We start from the raw sequence: 19372 nt of genomic DNA, 5'->3' as shown, positions 1-19372 counted from the left end.
GTGTTGTTTTATCTCAGGCAGGCCCCTTATACGTATATTTTGCCTACGATCTCTATTTTCTTAATTATCCATTTGATCTAACAGAGAATTCAACACTTCCTCATGATGTTTTGTCATATCTTGGATATCAGCCACCCCTTGTCTAATATCATCCTGGCCTATCTCCATTTCCTCTACTCTGTGTCCCAGTGCCCCTATTTCCTCCCTTAACCCCTCCACAGCCTGTTTGCAGGATGATTCAACAGCAGTTATAAGTAATTGAATGTCTTTCTTTGTAGGAAGTACTCTCAAATGTTCTCTTAGATCCCAATCCACTATTCCCAATCCATTTTGATCAGTATACAGACCCTTTGGTCCCCGTACAATTTGCAACTGGCTACCTAACGAATGGCAACGCACAGCTCTCTTACACCTAGCAATATTTCTATCTGGTTGGATTATGGTTGTTTTTGTGTTACATGAATGTGCTTTTGGACTTCTCTAGCTTTTATTTGCTGTCCCTCCTAAATTCACATGGGCCTTCATATAATCTCCCACAACCTCAAGGGATTTAATTCCCCACATAAAAGGAGAAAAGCCTTTAGATCGTATAAGCTCTTAGGGGAAGATATTCTCCTACTACTGGAGACTAGGGATGAGCCGAACACCCCCCGGTTCGCGGCAGAACATGTGAACAGGCAAAAAATTTGTGCAAACACTGTTAAAGTCTATGGGACTCGAACGTGAAAAATCTAAACTGCTAATTTGAAAGGCTAATATGCAAGTTATTGTCCAGGGGACATGTATCAAATGCAAAAAAAAGTTTTAAAAACGTCCGTTTTTTCGGGAGCAGTGATTTTAATAATGCATAAAGTGAAACAATAAAAGTGAAATATTCTTTTAAATATCATGCCTGGGGGGTGACTATAGTATGCCTGTAAAATGGCACATTTTTTCCTGTGTTTAGAACAGTCCCTGCACAAAATGACATTTCTAAAGGAATAAAAGTCATTTTTTGCGACTGTAATGTAATGTTGCCCCCCCCCCCCCAGCCCATTACCAGGCCTTTTGGGTCTGGTATGGATATTAAGGGGATCCCCGCACCCAAATTAAAAAAACAAAAAAAAAAAGGCGTGGGGCCCCCAGGCTCTATATACTCTGAACAGCAGCAGTATACAGGCGGTCCCCGGGTTACAAACAAGATAGGGACTGTAGGTTTGTTCTTAAGTTGAATCTGTTTGTAATTTGGAACAGCAACATTTTGTAAGTGTAGCTCCAGCCAAGAAATCTATTTTTAAGCTTTTTGGATAACATAGGGAAGGGTTATCATCACCACTGTAACATTTATTTTGCTGTCTGTGCCCCCGTTCAGAAGATTTCACCTCACTTTCTGTCCCAATGACAATTGGATTTAGAAAATTTTGGGTTATTAGGGAAACAAGGATTGGTGATAAAACATCAGTCTAGACACATTTTTCCCATATTAACTCTTACAGGAGAGAATTGCCCTTCCTAGGGGTAGATTTCCTCTCACGTCCTGTTGTCTCCCTCTGTTTGTAAGTAGGAGTCGTGCTGTGAAATATTAGATCAAAAATTGTAATTACATGCCCCTGTTAAACAGGGGCAGAAAAATTGGGCCTTAGGCAGTGGTGCTGGTGCCCTGAACCGAAAATATTCCTAGAAGCTATCATCATGAAGATTGAGATTGAGGAGGAATAGGATAGTCACTCAGCATAATAGGATAGTCACTCAGCATATGCAGTCTTCAAGAGATCCCACATCCATAGAAAAATCAATCGTTTACATCAGCATCAGGTGCTTGATAGCTGGTGATCCAAGACTAATTCATTTTTATGAATGTGAGCCGATCAACAGAGTCGGTGGACAGGCGCACTCTGATCGTTTACAAAGCTTCCAGCAGCACTGAATGTGCGTTCAGAAAGAACGCTGGATGCAGGACAGGCAAGTAGCTCAATTGCATATTGAGCAAGCTCTGGCCAGTGGTCCATCCTCAAGACCCAGTGACCCAGTGGATGTTCTGGTGGAAAGGTCTCCAAGTCTGATCTTGCCCCTAGATATTCCTGCACCATGTAATTCAGATGCTGGCAATGGTTGCTGGAACCGATCAGACCTGGGCGCTGAGGACTGAAGAATTGTCTGAAGGCATCGGTCAGCTAGCCACCTTCTCCACCGCTCTTTCTGTGACTGAACAAAGCCTCAGCAACACGTTGTCCAGCACCAGGAAATTGTAATCTCCCAGGCTCTTGAAAAGCATTGCACAAACCTTTCTGCAAGGCTTCTCGAAGATGTTTCATCCTCTGCTCCCTCTGCGAAGGCTGGATAAGTTCTGCAACCTTACCCTTGTAACTTGGATCAAAAAGGGTTACAAGCCAGTAATGATCCCTCTCCTTGATACCACGAATCCTAGGGTCCTTTCGCAGGCTTTGCAGGATCAGGGAGGCCATGCAGTGTAAGTTTGCAGAGGGATTCGATCCTGAGTCCCTTAGGTCACTAAGGATCACATGATACTCAACCACCTCCTCCCAGCCATGTACAACTCCATGGGTTTCTGGGGACTGAAACCGATCCCTTGAAGACTGCTACTGATGCTGAGTGCAATCCTCCACCTCCATGCTGACACAATCCTCCTCCTCCTCTTCCTGTGTGATCGCCGGGCCTGTATGAATACTAGTATCTGGATGAAGGGGGCCTTGAGAGGTAAGGAAGTCCTCCTCTTCCTCCCGCTGTTCTGCCTCAAGTGCCCTGTCCATTATTTCATGAAGTCTGTGCTCCAACAAGAAGACAAGAGGGACAGTATCACTGATGCATGCACTATCACTGCTCACCATCCTTGTGGCTTCCTCAAATGGCGAAAAAAGCAAAGCTCCCCTGACCCTGTCCTGGTGCCATACTCACACAGGTACTCATTGATGGCCCTCTGCTGCATGTGCAGCCGCTGCAGCACTGCCAACATTGAGTTCCACCTGGTGGGCATCTTACAAATGAGGCAGTTCTTGGGCAGGCTGTATTCTCTTTGAATGTCAGCCTGCCGAGTACTGGCATTATATCACAGGCAGAAATGACCACAGACTTTCCTGGCCTGCCTCAGGAGATCCTGAAAGCCAGGGTACCTGCACCACCAAATTCAGGACGTGAGCCAAACAGGGAACATGGGTCAAGTGTTCCTGTCGGAGGGCGGAGAGGAGGTTGGTGCCATTGTTGCATACAACAATATAGAGAAAGGGGAGCTAGTTAGGAAGCTAGTCCTGAGGGTCTCTGCCACATCCCAAAGCCTAATGTGAAGAGAGAGAAATGCCCCAAAAGGGATACTATGGGCAGAAAACCAACACAGGATCAAAGTATGGTAAATAGAAAAACAAATAAAAAATATATAAATTTTATTCAATATACAAAAATGACAAATACCATTACTAAAAGCATTGAATAGCAAATGAAGAACAGGAGTATTGCACAGTATTACACGCTGCAGCAAAAACCACTTCTAAAAACTGGGAAACAGAGACCAGAAATGGCTGCATGAGGACCCAACATGTTTCGGAGAGCATAAAAAAGATACATTTCTTTTTGTGACACTATATTTCCTTCTTCAGGGGTTCAAATAAAGAATGCTGTTGTGTTTCTAACAGAAAAAGAAAAAAAAAACATATATATGCATATAATAGGTATTGATTCCATACTTATAATAATTAATCTGGCATTATCCAGAAAGACAGACATAAAAAGCATGTATCATTTACAATAGTACTCACAATAAACGCATGTTCCTCTGCAATGACAATGACAAGATACACAGCAATATTGATGATAGATGAAGTCCCACATCCAGAAGTCCACTAGGTTGATTTATTAAGTTGGAATAACCCAGATAGGATTAACTTTTTACTGCCCGCTTGGGTGCAAAATGAGTGGGACATGTGTCAAAATATAACTTGGAGAGACTTGGTGAGCTGGACCCCGAGAGAGTGGAGCGGTAAGTCAGAGATCACAGGAACCACCAAGAAGATAAGGAGGGTGCGAATCTAGCAAATAAAAAAATATATACATGCGTATCATCAGTATATGTGTATATTCCTGCCAAATGAAAATATAGTATAGGTGCAGAGATAGGCTTGTTAACAGATAGTACCCAGTAGGGATGAGCTTCGTGTTCGAGTCGAACCCATGTTCGACTCGAACATCGGCTGTTCGATCGTTCGCCGAATTGCGAACGTTATGGGCCGTTCGCGCTAAATTCGTGTGGCGCGTCACGGCCCATAATTCACTGCGGCATCGCAGTGCATTGCTGGCTGATGATTGGCCAAGCATGCACTATGACCCGCATGCTTGGCCAATCACAGCGCCGTCAGTAGAGAGAGCTGTAATTGGCCAAAGCCAGGGTGGCTTTGGCCAATTATGGCTCAGGGGATTTAGTACACACCCCACACTATATAAGGCCGCCTGCACGGCGGCCCTGTGTAGTGTGTGTTCCGGTGTGCTGAGAGATAGAGAGAGAGAGAGACAGTGTCATTTGATTTGAGTTAGATAGATTAGGCAGAACAGTCAGTCAGTTAGCTGCACTTACAGTGTATTGTGTATATATATGCATCCCAGGTGTTGCATATATATATATACACTGTATTCAGTTTAGCTAGATCCGTTCCTGTTATCTTCTATCTAGACTATTTACATTTAATGCAGTGCGTCCTGCTCACAGTGTTCAGCTAGATCCGTTCCTGCTATTTACATTTAGTGCAGTGCGTCCTGCTCACAGTGTTCAGCTAGATCCGTTCCTGTTATCTTCTAGACTATTTACATTTAGTGCAGTGCGTCCTGCTCACAGTGTTCAGCTAGATCCGTTCCTGCAATTTACATTTAGTGCAGTGCGTCCTGCTCACAGTGTTCAGCTAGATCCGTTCCTGCTATTTACATTTAGTGCAGTGCGTCCTGCTCACAGTGTTCAGCTAGATCCGTTCCTGCTATTTACATTTAGTGCAGTGCGTCCTGCTCACAGTGTTCAGCTAGATCCGTTCCTGCTATTTACATTTAGTGCAGTGCGTCCTGCTCACAGTGTTCAGCTAGATCCGTTCCTGCTATTTACATTTAGTGCAGTGCGTCCTGCTCACAGTGTTCAGCTAGATCCGTTCCTGCTATTTACATTTAGTGCAGTGCGTCCTGCTCACAGTGTTCAGCTAGATCCGTTCCTGTTAAATTCCTACTGACCGGCAGGCTTGTCTGGTTACAGTATATAAAGCTACCTGAAGAAAATTACAGGTGTTCTATTTGATCCTATTAGTACAACGGTCAGGCAGCTAGACTATTTACATTTAGTACAGTGCGTCCTGCTCACAGTGTTCAGCTAGATCCGTTCCTGTTATCTTCCTACTGACAGGCAGGCTTGTCTGGTTACAGTATATAAAGCTACCTGAAGAAAATTACAGGTGTTCTATTTGATCCTATTAGTACCACGGTCAGGCAGCTAGACTATTTACATTTAGTACAGTGCGTCCTGCTCACAGTGTACAGCTAGATCCGTTCCTGTTATCTTCCTACTGACAGGCAGGCTTGTCTGGTTACAGTATATAAAGCTACCTGAAGAAAATTACAGGTGTTCTATTTGATCCTATTAGTACCACGGTCAGGCAGCTAGACTATTTACATTTAGTACAGTGCGTCCTGCTCACAGTGTTCAGCTAGATCCGTTCCTGTTATCTTCCTACTGACAGGCAGGCTTGTCTGGTTACAGTATATAAAGCTACTTGAAGAAAATTACAGGTGTTCTATCCCAGCTTAGTGCAGCTACAGGCCATTAGTATGTCTGGAAGGCCAAGAAGGAGAGGCAGACAGTCACAAGCCAATAAGAGAGGGCAAGCAGGCTCTGTGTCTAGTGCTGGTCGTGGAGACGGTGCATCCTCATCAGCACGTGGCCATGGGACACGCTTGGCCTTTTTTTCGGCAGCTGGCCATGTTGAGCCGCAACATGCGGAAGACTTGGTCGAGTGGATGACCAAGCCGTCCTCATCCTCCTCATCCTCTCTCACCCATGCCCAGGGTGCTTTGTCTGGCAAAGCAGCGGCCTCTTCCCTCAGCTCAATGTCATCAGTGACTCCTTCCCTAGCTCCACCATGTCCTCATGAGGATTCCCTCGAACTGTTTGACCACAGTGTTGGGTACATGCTCCAGGAGGATGCCCAGCGTTTGGAAGGCTCTGATGACGATACTGAGCTCGATGAAGGCAGTAACGTGAGCGCGGACAGAGGGGGTGCCCAAGAAGGACAGCAATCTGGCAGTCATGCTCCCCCTGCTGCAGCATACTGCCAGGTTTGCTCCAGTGATGAGGAGGGAGGGGATGATGAGGTCACTGACTCAACGTGGGTGCCTGATAGGAGAGAGGAGGAGGAGGAGGAGGAGGAGGAGGAGGAGGAGGAGGAGGAGGAGGAGGAGGAGGCGGCAGCACATCACCAACGAGGCAGGATGCCCTCCAGGGGCCAGCCTAAGGGCAGCACATTGACTGCATCACACCCCAAAGCTCCACATGTGCAGGGCGCTGCAGTCTCTGCGCGTTATTCAAAAAGTTCTTTGGTGTGGGCCTTTTTTGAGACGAGTGCATCAGATCGCACCGCTGCTATTTGCAACATATGTCTCAAGCGTATCTCGCGTGGCCAAAATATCTCCCGCTTGGGTACCACATGCTTGACCAGACATATGTTGACCTGCCATGCAGTTCGTTGGCAAGCGTATCTAAAAGACCCACACCAAAGAACAAAGAGGATCTCTCCTTGCTCCTCATCAGCTGAGATTTCCAACCCCACTAGACCTTCAGTCCTCTCTGAGACCTGCAGTGAGAGGAATGAAGGTGTAGAATTAGGTGTGTCACAGCCAAGTACTTGTGGGCAATCTGCTTTTGGTACACCGACGTCAGATTGTACCAGGCAAATTTCCCTGCCCCAGCTGCTGCACCGCCGAAAGAAGTTTGCTCCCAGCCATCCACATGCCCAGCGGTTGAATGCTAGCTTGGCAAAATTGCTAGCACTTCAACTGCTGCCTTTTCAGTTGGTAGACTCTGCCCCCTTCCGTGAGTTTGTGGAATGTGCGGTTCCTCAGTGGCAGGTACCCAAACGCCACTTTTTCTCACGGAAGGCGATTCCGGCTCTCTACCGGCATGTGGAAGGCAATGTCCATGCCTCGCTGGACAGGGCGGTCAGCGGTAAGGTGCATATTACCGCTGACTCATGGTCCAGCAGGCATGGACAGGGACGTTACCTAAGTTTCACGGCGCATTGGGTGACTCTGCTGGCAGCTGGGAAGGATGCAGGACAAGGTGCAGTAGTGTTGGAGGTTGTTCCGCCACCACGCCTCCAAAATGCTGATTGTGACACACCTCTCTCCTCCACCCCCTCCTCTTCTTCTTCCTCCATGGCCTCTTCCTCGGAACCAGCGGTGCTCCGTAGGCGTTCAAGGGGCTACGCAAGTACGCAGGCCAAAAGATGCCATGCGGTGCTTGAGCTGGTGTGCTTGGGGGACAGGAGCCACACTGGGGCAGAGGTTCTGTCAGCTCTGCAGGGGCAGGTTCAGAGGTGGTTGACGCCACGCCAACTTAAGGCAGGAATGGTGGTTTGCGACAATGGCACCAACCTCCTCTCTGCCCTCCGACAGGGACAAATGACCCATGTGCCCTGTTTGGCTCACGTCCTTAACTTGGTGGTGCAGCGGTTCTTGGGCAGGTACCCGGGCTTACAGGATGTCCTGAGGCAGGCCAGGAAAGTCTGTGTGCATTTCCGCCGGTCATATAATGCCAGTGCTCGGCTGACGGACCTCCAAAAGGAGTTTAACCTGCCCAAGAACCGCCTAATCTGTGACATGCCCACCAGGTGGAACTCAACGTTGGCCATGCTGCAGCGGCTGCACACGCAGCAGAGGGCCATCAATGAGTACCTGTGCGACTATGGCACCAGGACAGGGTCAGGGGAGCTTGGTTTTTTTTCCCCACGCCAGTGGGCCATGATCAGGGATGCATGCACTGTCCTGTCACCATTCGAGGAGGCCACGAGGATGGTGAGCAGTGACAGTGCATGCATCAGTGACACTGTCCCCCTTGTCCACCTGTTGGAGCACACGCTGCGTGGAATAATGGACAGGGCACTTGAGGCAGAACAGAGGCAGGAAGAGGAGGACTTCCTTAGCTCTCAAGGCCCCCTTTATCCAGACAGTGTTCCTGCGTGCCCGCCGATCACACAGGAAGAGGACGAGGAGGAAGAGGAGGAGGAGGAAGATTGTGTCAGTATGGAGGTGGAGCCTGGCACTCAGCATCAGCAGCAGTCTTTAAGGGATCAGTCCCAAGAAACACATGGACTTGTACGTGGCTGGGAGGAGGTGGCTGCGGACCATGTCGTTCTTAGTGACCCAGAGGACTCCGGACCGAATGCCTCAGCAAACCTACGCTGCATGGCCTCCCTGATCCTGCAAAGCCTGCGTAAGGATCCTCGTATTCGTGGTATCAAGGAGAAGGACCAATACTGGCTGGCAACCCTCCTTGATCCACGTTACAAGGGTAAGGTTGCGGACCTTATCTTGCCATCGCAGAGGGAGCAGAGGATGAAACATCTTCGGGAGGCCTTGCAGAAAGGTCTGTGCAACGCGTTCCCAGAGACTGGGAGGTTACAAACTCCTGTTTCTGGACAACGTGTTGCTGAGGCTTCGGTCAGTCAAAGAAGGAGCGGTGGAGAAGGTGGCCGTCTGACCGATGCGTTCAGACAATTTTTTGGTCCGCAGCCCCAAGCTATGATCGGTTCCAGCAACCATCGCCAGCGTCTGTTTTACATGGTGCAGGAATACCTAGGGGCAAGATCAGACTTGGACACCTTTCCCACCGAAAATCCTCTGGGTTACTGGGTCTTGAGGATGGATCACTGGCCAGAGCTTGCACAGTATGCAATTGAGCTACTGGCCTGTCCTGCATCCAGCGTTCTTTCGGAACGCACATTCAGTGCTGCTGGAGGCGTGGTAACCGATCACAGGGTGCGTCTGTCCACCGACTCGGTCGATCGGCTGACCTTCATAAAAATGAATGAGTCTTGGATCACCACCAGCTACCAAGCACCTGATGCTGATGTAACCGAATAATTTTTTTTGAAATCTCAGATCCCTTCAAAGACTGCCTATGCTGATGCTGAGTGACTATCCCTGAGTAATTATCCTCTTCCTCCTCAATCATCACGCTGATAGCTTGTAAGAACATTTTTGGTTCTGGGCGCCACCACCAGTGCCTAAGGCACAATTTTTCAGCCCCTGTTTAACAGGGGCGTGTAATTACAATTTTTGATGTAATACTTTGCAGCAGGGCTCGTTCCTGCATTCCAACTAGAGTGTCTGTGAGGGGTTGCAGTGTTGTGGCACCAGCACCAGTGCCTAGGGCCCAATTTTTCTGCCCCTGTCTAACAGGGGCGTGTAATTACAATTTTTGATGCAATACTTTGCAGCAGGGCTCGTTCCTGCGTTCCAACTAGAGTGTCTGTGAGGGGTTGCAGTGTTGTGGCACCAGCACCAGTGCCTAAGGCCCAATTTTTCTGCCCCTGTCTAACAGGGGCGTGTAATTACAATTTTTGAAGCAATAATTTGCAGCAGGGCTCGTTCCTGCGTTCCAACTAGAGTGTCTGTGAGGGGTTGCAGTGTTGTGGCACCAGCACCAGTGCCTAAGGCCTAATTTTTCAGCTCCTGTTCAACAGGGGCATGTAATTACAATTCTTGATCTAATATTTCACAGCAGGGCCCTGTGAGGGCTTACAGTGTTGTGGCCACAGCAACACCTAAGGCCCAAATTTCTGCTGAGTATATAGGGCAGGACCCTACTTTCAAACATCTAACTTACAAACGACTCCTACTTGCAAACGGAAGGAGACAACAGGAAGTGAGATGAAATCTACCCCTAGGAAGGGAAATTCTCTCCTGTAAGAGTTAATATGGGAAAACAATTTCTCCTTTCCACTGGTGCTTTCCAATCCTTGTTCCACAAAAAAACCCAAATTTTCAAAAAACATTTTTCATTGGGACAAAAAAGTGAGGTGAAATCTTCTGAAGAGGAGGAAAGACAGCAAAACAAATGTCACAGGGGTGATAACCCTTCCCTATGTTTTCCAAAAAGCTTAGAAAAGATTTTTTGGCTGGAGCTAAACACGTTAAAAATGTTCAAAATTACAAACAGATTCTACTTAACAACAAACCTACAGTCCCTGTCTTGTTTGCACCGCCTGTATACTGCTGTTCAGAGTATATAGGGCCTGGTGGCCCCACACCTTTCCTTATTTTAATTTGGGTGCGGGGTTCCCCTTAATATCCATACAAGACCCAAAGGGCCTGGTAATGGACTGGGGGGTACCCATGCCGTTTGTCTCACTGATTTTCATCCATATTGCCATGACCCGACATGACATTAAACCCGCAAGCAGTTTTAAATGAGATTTTTTCCTTTAAAAATGACATTTGGTGCAGGGACTGTTCTAAACATGGGAAACACGCGTCACTTTACAGGCATACTATAGACACCCCCCAGGTACGATATTTAAAGGAATATTTCACTTTTTTTTTTTTACTTTAAGCATCATTAAAATCACTGCTCCCGAAAAAACGGCCGTTTTTAAAAGTTTTTTTTGCATTGATACATGTCCCCTGGGGTAGGACCCGGGTCCCCAAACCCTTTTTAGGACAATACCATGCAAATTAGCCTTTAAAATGAGCACTTTTGATTTCGAACGTTCGAGTCCCATAGACGTCAATGGGGTTCTAACGTTCGTGCGAACTTTCGGTCCGTTCGCGGGTTCTGGTGCGAACCGAACCGGGGGGTGTTCGGCTCATCCCTAGTACCCAGAGTAGGAGTGAATATGTCATTTCAATGTGGATGGTAAAATACCAAAACACATAGTAATAGGTAAGAAACAAAAAAGGAAAATAGGAGAAAGAAAAGGGAGAGACATAGAACAAAAGAAAAAGAAGAGAAAGAAAGAAAAGGAAAGAAAAAAGGGAAAGAAAAATACAGTGTTGTTTCTACCTTTGCCACCGGGCAAGGGTTGTGGGGATGAGGCCCTTGTCCCCATCAACATGGGGACAAGGTGTTTTGGGGGGCTACCCCAAAGCACCCTCCCAATGTTGAGGGCATGTGGCCTGGTTCAGGAGGGGGGGCGCTCTCTCGTCCCCCCCTCTTTTCCTGCACCCTGCCAGGTTGCGTACTTGGATAAGGGTCTGGTATGGATTCTTGGGGGGACCCCACGCCATTTTTTTTTATTTTGGCGCGGGGTTCCCCTTAAAATCCATACCAGACCTGAAGGGTCTGGTATAGATTTTGAGGGGGACCCCATGCCATTTTTTTAAAAAATTTTGGCCGGGGTTCCCCTTAATATCCATACCAGACCTGAAGTGCCTGGTATGGAATTTAGGGGGACCCCCCACGTCATTTTTTTTTAAATTTTGGTTCTGGGTTCCCCTGTGGGGAATTCCTATGCCGTTGTCAGACCGCCAATTCATTAAAAGCTGCGAGTAGTTTTGAATTACTTTTTTTCCTTTGAAATGTCATTTTGCTGTCAGACTGTTCTAAACACGGGAAACATGCGCCCCTCTACAGACATACTATAGACACCCCCCAGGTACGAAATTTAAAGGGAAGTTACACTTTTATTGTTTCACTTTAAGCATTATTAAAATTACTGCTCCCGAAAAAACGGCCGTTTTTAAAACTTTTTTTTGCGTTGATCCATGTCCCCTGGGGCAGGACCCGGGTCCCCAAACACTTTTTATGACAATAACTTGCATATAAGCCTTTAAAATTAGCACTTGTGATTATTCATGTTCGTGTCCCATAGACTTTAATGGTGTTCGCGTGTTCGAACAAATTTTTTGCCTGTTCGCAAGTTCTGGTGCGAACCGAACAGGGGGGTGTTTGGCTCATCCCTACTGAAGACACGCATGTATAGATTTTTTTATTTGCTAGATTCGCACCCTCCTTATCTTCTTGGCGATTCCTGTGATCTCTGACTTACCACTCCACTCTCTCGGGGTCCAGCTCACCTGTCTCTCCAAGTTATGTTTTGACGCATGTCCCACTCATTTTGCACCCAAGCGGGTAGTAAAAAGTTAATCCTATCTGGGTTATTCCAACTTGATAAATCAACCTAGTGGACTTTTGGATGTGGGAGTTCATCTATCATCAATATTGCAGTGTATCTTGTCATTGTCATTGCAGAAGAACATGCGTTTATTGTGAGTACCATTGTAAAGGATACATGCTTTTTATGTCTGTCTTTCTGGATAATGCCAGATTAATTATTACAAGTATGGAATCAATACCTATTATATGCATATATATGTTTTCTTTTTCTGTTAGAAACACAACAGCACGCTTTATTTGAACCCCCGAAGAAGGAAATATAGCGTCATGAAATGAAATTTATCTTTTTATGCTCTCCGAAACATGTTGGGTCCTCATGCAGCCATTTCTGGTCTCTGTTTCCCAGTTTTCAGAAGTGGTTTTTGCTGCAGCGTGTAAGACTGTGCAATACTCCTGTTCTTCATTTGCTATTCAATGCTTTTAGTAATGGTATTTGTCATTTTTGTATATTGAATAAAATTTATATATTTTTTATCTGTTTTTCTATTTACCATACTTTGATTCTGTGTTGGTCTTCTGCCTATAGTATCCCTTTTGGGGCATTTCTCTCTCTTCCAATTGTCGCATACAACCATTCCTGGCTGAAGCTGGCATGGCATCAACCACCTCTGAGCCTGCCCCTGCAGAGCTGACAGAATCTCTGTCCCAGTGTGGCTCCTGTCCCCTAAGCAGACCAACTCAAGCACCGCATGGCATCTTTTTGCCTGAGTGCTTGCGTAGCCCCTTGAACGCCTACGGAGCGCCGCTGGTTCATAGGACAAATCTGCAGAGGAAAAGGCCATAGAGGAAAAAGAAGAGGAAGTGGTGGAGGAGAGAGCTGTGGCAGAATCACCACTAGAATTTTGGAGGCGTGGTGGCGGAACAAGCTCCAATAATACTGAACCCTGTCCTGCATCCTTCCCAGCTGCCAGCAGAATTACCCAGTTTGCTGTGAAAGAAAGGTAACATCCCAGTCTATGACTGCTGGACCATGAGTCAGCAGTAATATGCACCTTACTGCTGACCGCACTGTCCAACGAGGCCAAGACATTGCCTTCCACATGCCGGTAGAGAGCTGGAATGGCCTTCCGTGAAAAGAAATGGTGTTTGGGTACCTGAGGTACCACACATTCCACAAATTCACGAAAGGGGGGGCAGAGTGTACCAGCTGAAAATGCAGCAGTTGCAGTGCTAGCAATCTGGCCAAGCTAGCAGTCAGACGCTGAACATGTGGATGGCTGGGACCAAATTTCTTTCGACGGTTTAGCAACTGGGGTAGGGAAATTGCCTGTTAAATTTTGATGTTGGTGTACCGCTAGCAGATTGGCGGCAAGTACTTGGGACACCTATTTCTATACCTTCATTCCTCTCAGTGCAGGTTTCTGAGAGGACTGGAGGTATAGTGGGGTTGGAGATTCCAGCTGATGAGGCGCAAGGAGAGGTCCGCCTTGTTCTTTGATGTGGGTCTTTTAAGTGCTGTTGCCAACGGACTGCATGGGAGGTCGTCATATGTCTGGTAAAGCATGTGGTGCCCAAGCGGCTGCTATTTTGGCCACGCTTGATGTGCTAATACGCATATGTTGCAAACAGCAAAGGTGCGATCTGCTGCACACGTGTCAAAAAAGAACTTTTCAAAATATGTGGGGAGTCAGCAGCACCCTGCACCCCGCTTAGCTCTGTGGTGTGATGTAATAGGGTGGCTGCCCTTAAGCTGCCCCCTGGAGGGCATCCTGCCTCGTTGGATATGTGCCTCCTCCTCCTCCTCTCTTCTATCAGGCACCCAAGTGTAGTCAGTGACCTCATCATCCCCTCCCTCCTCATCACTGGAGCAAACTTGGCAGTATGCTGCAGCTCGGGGAACATGACTGCCAGTTTCTTGACCTTCTTGGGCAGCTCCTCTCTCTAGACTCACGTTACTCCCTTCCTCAACCTGGGTACCATCATCGGAGCCTTCAAATCATTGCGCATCCTCCTGCAGCATGTACCTGACACTGTGGTCAAATAGTTCGGGGGACTCCTCTGTGCAAGATGGTGGGGCTAGGGAAGGAGTGACTTGGAGCCGATGGAATAGGCCAGTTTGGCAGCTGCATTGGCAGGCAAACTACTTTGAGCCTGGGTGACAGAGGGTGAGGAGGATGAGGAGGGCTTTGTTATCCATTCCACCAACTCTTCTGTATGTTGTGGCTCAATAACATGGCCAGCTGCAGAAAAAAATAGACAAGCGTGCCCCACGGCCATGTGCTGAGGATGCACCGTGTCCATGACCAGCACTGTTGACTGTAGACACAGAACCTGCTTGCCCTCTTTTAGTGGCCTGTGAGTGTCTGCCTCTCCTTGGTGGCCTTCCGGACATGCTGTAAATTTTGTTTAGCAAAATCATAGTACACTGTATTGTGTACTGTGTACACTACCAGAAAAATAGTAGCAAGTGCACTAGGTGTGCACGGTACTGTGTACACCAACAGAAGTGTAATAACAACTATGGGTGTACTGTATGCATTGTGTACTGTGTACACCACCAGAAAAGTAGTAGCAACTGAACTAGGGGTGCACGGTGCTGTGTACACCAACAGAAGTATAAAAACAACTATGGGTGCACTGTATGTATTGTGTAAACCACCAGGAAAGTAGTAGCAACTGCACTATGGGTGCACGGTACTGTGTACACCAACAGAGGTTTAATAACAACTATGGGTGCATTGTATGTATTGTGTACTGTGTACACCACCAGAAAAGTAGTAGCACTAGCAACTGCACTAGGGGTGCACGGTACTGTGTACACCAACAGAAGTGTAATAACAACTATGGGTGCACTGTATGTATTGTGTACACCACCAGAAAAGTAGTAGCAACTGCACTAGGGGTGCACAGTACTGTGTACACCAACAGAAGTGTAATAACAACTATGGATGTACTAAATGTATTGTGTACACCACCAGAAAAGTAGTAGCAACTGCACTAGGGGTGCACAGTACTGTGTACACCAACAGAAGTGTAATAACAACTATTGGTGCACTGTATGTATTGTGTACTGTGTACACCACCAGAAAAGTAGTAGCACTAGCAACTGCACTAGGGGTGCACTGTACTGTGTACACCAACAGAAGTGTAATAACAACTATGGGTTTACTGTATGTATTGTGTACACTACCAGAAAAGTAGTAGCAACTGCACTAGGGGTGCATGGTACTGTGTAAACCAACAGAAGTGTAATAACAACTATGGGTGCACTGTATGTATTGTGTACACCACCAGAAAAGTAGTAGCAACTGCACTAGGGGTGCACAGTACTGTGTACACCAACAGAAGTGTAATAACAACTATGGATGTACTAAATGTATTGTGTACACCACCAGAAAAGTAGTAGCAACTGCACTAGGGGTGCACGGTACTGTGTACACCAACAGAAGTGTAATAACAACTATGGGAGCACTGTATGTATTGTGTACACCACCAGAAAAGTAGTAGTAACTTCACTAGGGGTGCATGGTACAGTTTACACTAACAGAAGTGTAATAACAACTATGGGTGTACTGTATTGTGTACACCACCAGAAAAGTAGTAGCAACTGCACTAGGGGTGGACGGTATTGCGTACACCACCAGAAGTCTAATAGCAACTATGGGTGCACTGTATATATTGTGTACACCACCAGAAAAGTAGTAGCAACTGCACTAGGGGTGCACGGTACTGTGTACACCAACAGAAGTTTAATAACAACTATGGGTGTACTGTATGTATTGTGTACTGTGTACACCACCAGGAAAGTAGTAGCAACTGCACTGGGGGGGCACGGTACTGTGTACACCAACAGAAGTGTAATAACAACTATGGGTGCACTGTATGTATTGTGTACTGTGTACACCACCAGAAAAGTAGTAGCACTAGCAACTGCACTAGGGGTGCACGGTACTGTGTACACCAACAGAAGTGTAATAACAACTGTGGGTGTACTGTATTGTGTACACCACCAGAAATGTAGTAGCAACTGCACTAGGGATGAAAGGTATTGTGTACACCACCAGAAGTCTAATAGCAACTATGGGTGCACTGTATGTATTGTGTACTGTGTACACCACCAGAAAAGTAGTAGCAACTGCAGTAGGGGTGCACAGTACAATGTACACCAACAGAAGTGTAATAAAAACTATGGGTGTACTATGTACACCACCAGAAAAGTAGTAACAAGTGCACTATGGGTGCACAGTACTAATAAATTAATAACATGGTAATAAATACTAATTAAATATAAACAATGTGCAAATATACAATCTGTGCAGCATCAAATAAATAAATCAGCAAAAAACGTAGGTGACATGCAAAAATTCCACAAAGGTGTGTAAATAATTACATTGAAATTGATGCAGAGATTCCACAAAAGTGTGTGTAGAATATGAATAATATATATGTATATATATATATATATATATATATATATATATATATATATAAATATATATATATATATATATATATATATATATATATATATATATATATATATATATTTATATATATATATATATATATATATATATATATATATTTATATATATATATATATATATATATATATATATATATATATATATATATATATATATATATATACATTCATTTCTTTGATGGATTATTATAACCTTTGGTTACAAAATGTAATGGAAGAGCAATATTAAAACACAATCATTATTTGGATTTTCTGTCATGAATCTCCGGAATATTTGGTTGCTTTACAATTGTAGTTGAATTTATTTGTTTGATCTTAGTAAGTGCCGCATATTTTACTAATCCTTAAACTTTGGCTAATGCTTTCCTGAAGTCCCTCCCACATTTGCTTAGATCTCATCAATTAATCGATACCTGGCGAGCCCATAATGCAGGGGCACATGATTATACCTTTTATTCCCATCCTCTTGACAGCTACTCTAGGCTGGACTACATATACTGTGCCCCGGTCCTATTGGCAAACTCATCTTTGGCTAATATTCAGGGACCTGGTTCCTGCCCCAGGGGACGTGTATCAATGCAAAAAAAGTTTTAAAAACGTCCGTTTTTTCGGCAGCAGTGATTTTAATGCTTAAGTGAAACAATAAAAGTGTAATATTCCTTTAAATTTCGTACCTGGGGGGTGTCTATAGTATGCATGTAAAGTGGCGCACGTTTCGCGTGCTTAGAACAGTCCGAGTGCAAAATGACATTTCTAAAAGAAAAAAAGTCATTTAAAAGTACTATCTCTAGCGCCGGCTATAATGAATTGTCGGTCCGGCAATACACATAAAAGTTCATTGATAAAAACGGCATGGAATTTCCCCACAGGGGAACCCCGAACCAAATTTTAAAAAAAAAATGGCGTGGGGGTCCCCCTCAAAATCCATACCATGCTTCAGACATGGAGGGAGGAAAGGCAATGTGTATACAGGGAACTAAGTTGTAGAGCCAACATTTCACCATGCGCCTTATAGAATTCTATTGGGAGTCCATCAGGTCCAGGGGCCTTACCCTACAGAGAAAGACTGGATTACACAAAGAACCTCCTCGGGAGTGATCTGATGTACTAAGTGGAACCTCTCCTCTCCCGGTGACCTCCTCTAGGTGAAGATGTAGAGCTGCTTAGAGGCCTATAAAAGGTCAAAATTTGATTCTGAGGGGTCCAGTCCATAGTAGGCAGACTGGTCCATCACCTCGGTCTGTAAGGATGTTGTAGTGGCCACCTGATACAGTTTGACTGTTTTAATGGCAGATATAGTGGCCCTAGTTAAGGCCTTAAAGATGTCCCATACACATTCTGGAGAGGCTGACCTCAGGTTAATCTCCCAGTATTCCTGCAAAATCAGTGGGGTTTTACCTGAAATTTCTGAATAGGAAATCCAATGGGTGCATGGGTGCCACATGGAGTTATTTCGGGAAAAGTGAGACCGTAACTTTATTGCTAGTGGGCTGTGGTCAGACAAACCACTGGGTAGATATTCAGCAGTAGGGATGAGCTCGATGTTCGGGTCTGTTTGCCGAATGTCGAACTATACGGAGCGTTTGTGGGAAATTCGAGCGCCCGCGGAACGCCCCATAATGCACTGCGAGATCACAGTGCATTGGTGTATGATGATTGGCCAAAGCATGCACCTGACCTGCATGCTTTGGCCAATCCCAGCACCCTCTGCTAAGAGAGCCATAATTGGCTAAAGGCAGGGTGCCTTTGGCCAATCATGGCTCAGGGGGACCAAGTCCACGCCCCACACTATATAAGGCTGGATGTACGGTGGCCCTGTGTAGTGTTATTGGCATGCACAGAGACATAGCTTGATTTAGATTGAGCAGGCAGGTTATTCAGTTAGTGGCAGTGTATTTAATATATATATACAGACAGTCTAGTATATATACATGCAGCATCCAGTCAGTGTAGTCTAGAGATCTACATTTTACAGTGCATTCCGTGGGGTACTATTTCCTATCTACTTCAGGCAGTGTATTTGATATATATATACAGTCAGTCTAATATATATATATATATTTTTTATATACACACACACACACTCTGCAGCATCCAGTCAGTGTAGCCTAGAGATCTAAAATCTAAAGTGCATTCCATGGTGTACTATTTCTAATCTACTTGAGGCGGTGTATTTGATATATATATGTATACAGACAGTCTAGTGTATATATTATATATATATATATATATATATATATATATATATATATATATATATACACACACATACACACTCTGCAGCACCCAGTGTAGCATATATCTACAGTGCATTCCGTGATGTACTGTTTCTAGTACTTTTCTGGTGCTGTACACATCACACAAAACAGTGCAGCCATAGTGCAGGTGCTCCTACTTTTCTGGTGGTGTACACAGCACACAAAACAGTGCAACCGTAGTGCAGTTTCTCCTACTTTTCTGGTGGTGTACACAGCAGCACACAAAACAGTGCAACCATAGTGCAGTTGCTACTACTTTTCTGGGGGTGTACACATCACACAAAACAGTGCAACCTTAGTGCAGTGGCTCCTACTTTTCTAGTAGTGTACACAGCACACAAAACAGTGCAACCATAGTGCAGTTGCTCCTACTTTTCTGGTGGTGTACACAGCAAACAAAACAGTGCAACCTTAGTGCAGTTGCTACTACTTTTCAGGTGGTGTACACTTTACTTTATACACTGCAACCGTATTGTAGTTGCGCCTACTTTTCTGGTGGTGTACACAGCACACAAAACAGTACAACTGTAGTGCAGTTGCTACTACTTTTCTGGT

This window comes from Aquarana catesbeiana, linkage group LG03 (assembly GCF_042186555.1).
Source record: "Aquarana catesbeiana isolate 2022-GZ linkage group LG03, ASM4218655v1, whole genome shotgun sequence".
NCBI classification, from domain to species: Eukaryota; Metazoa; Chordata; class Amphibia; order Anura; family Ranidae; genus Aquarana; species Aquarana catesbeiana.
The sequence above is the reverse complement of the archived record's forward strand: the minus strand, read 5'-3'. Positions refer to the sequence as shown.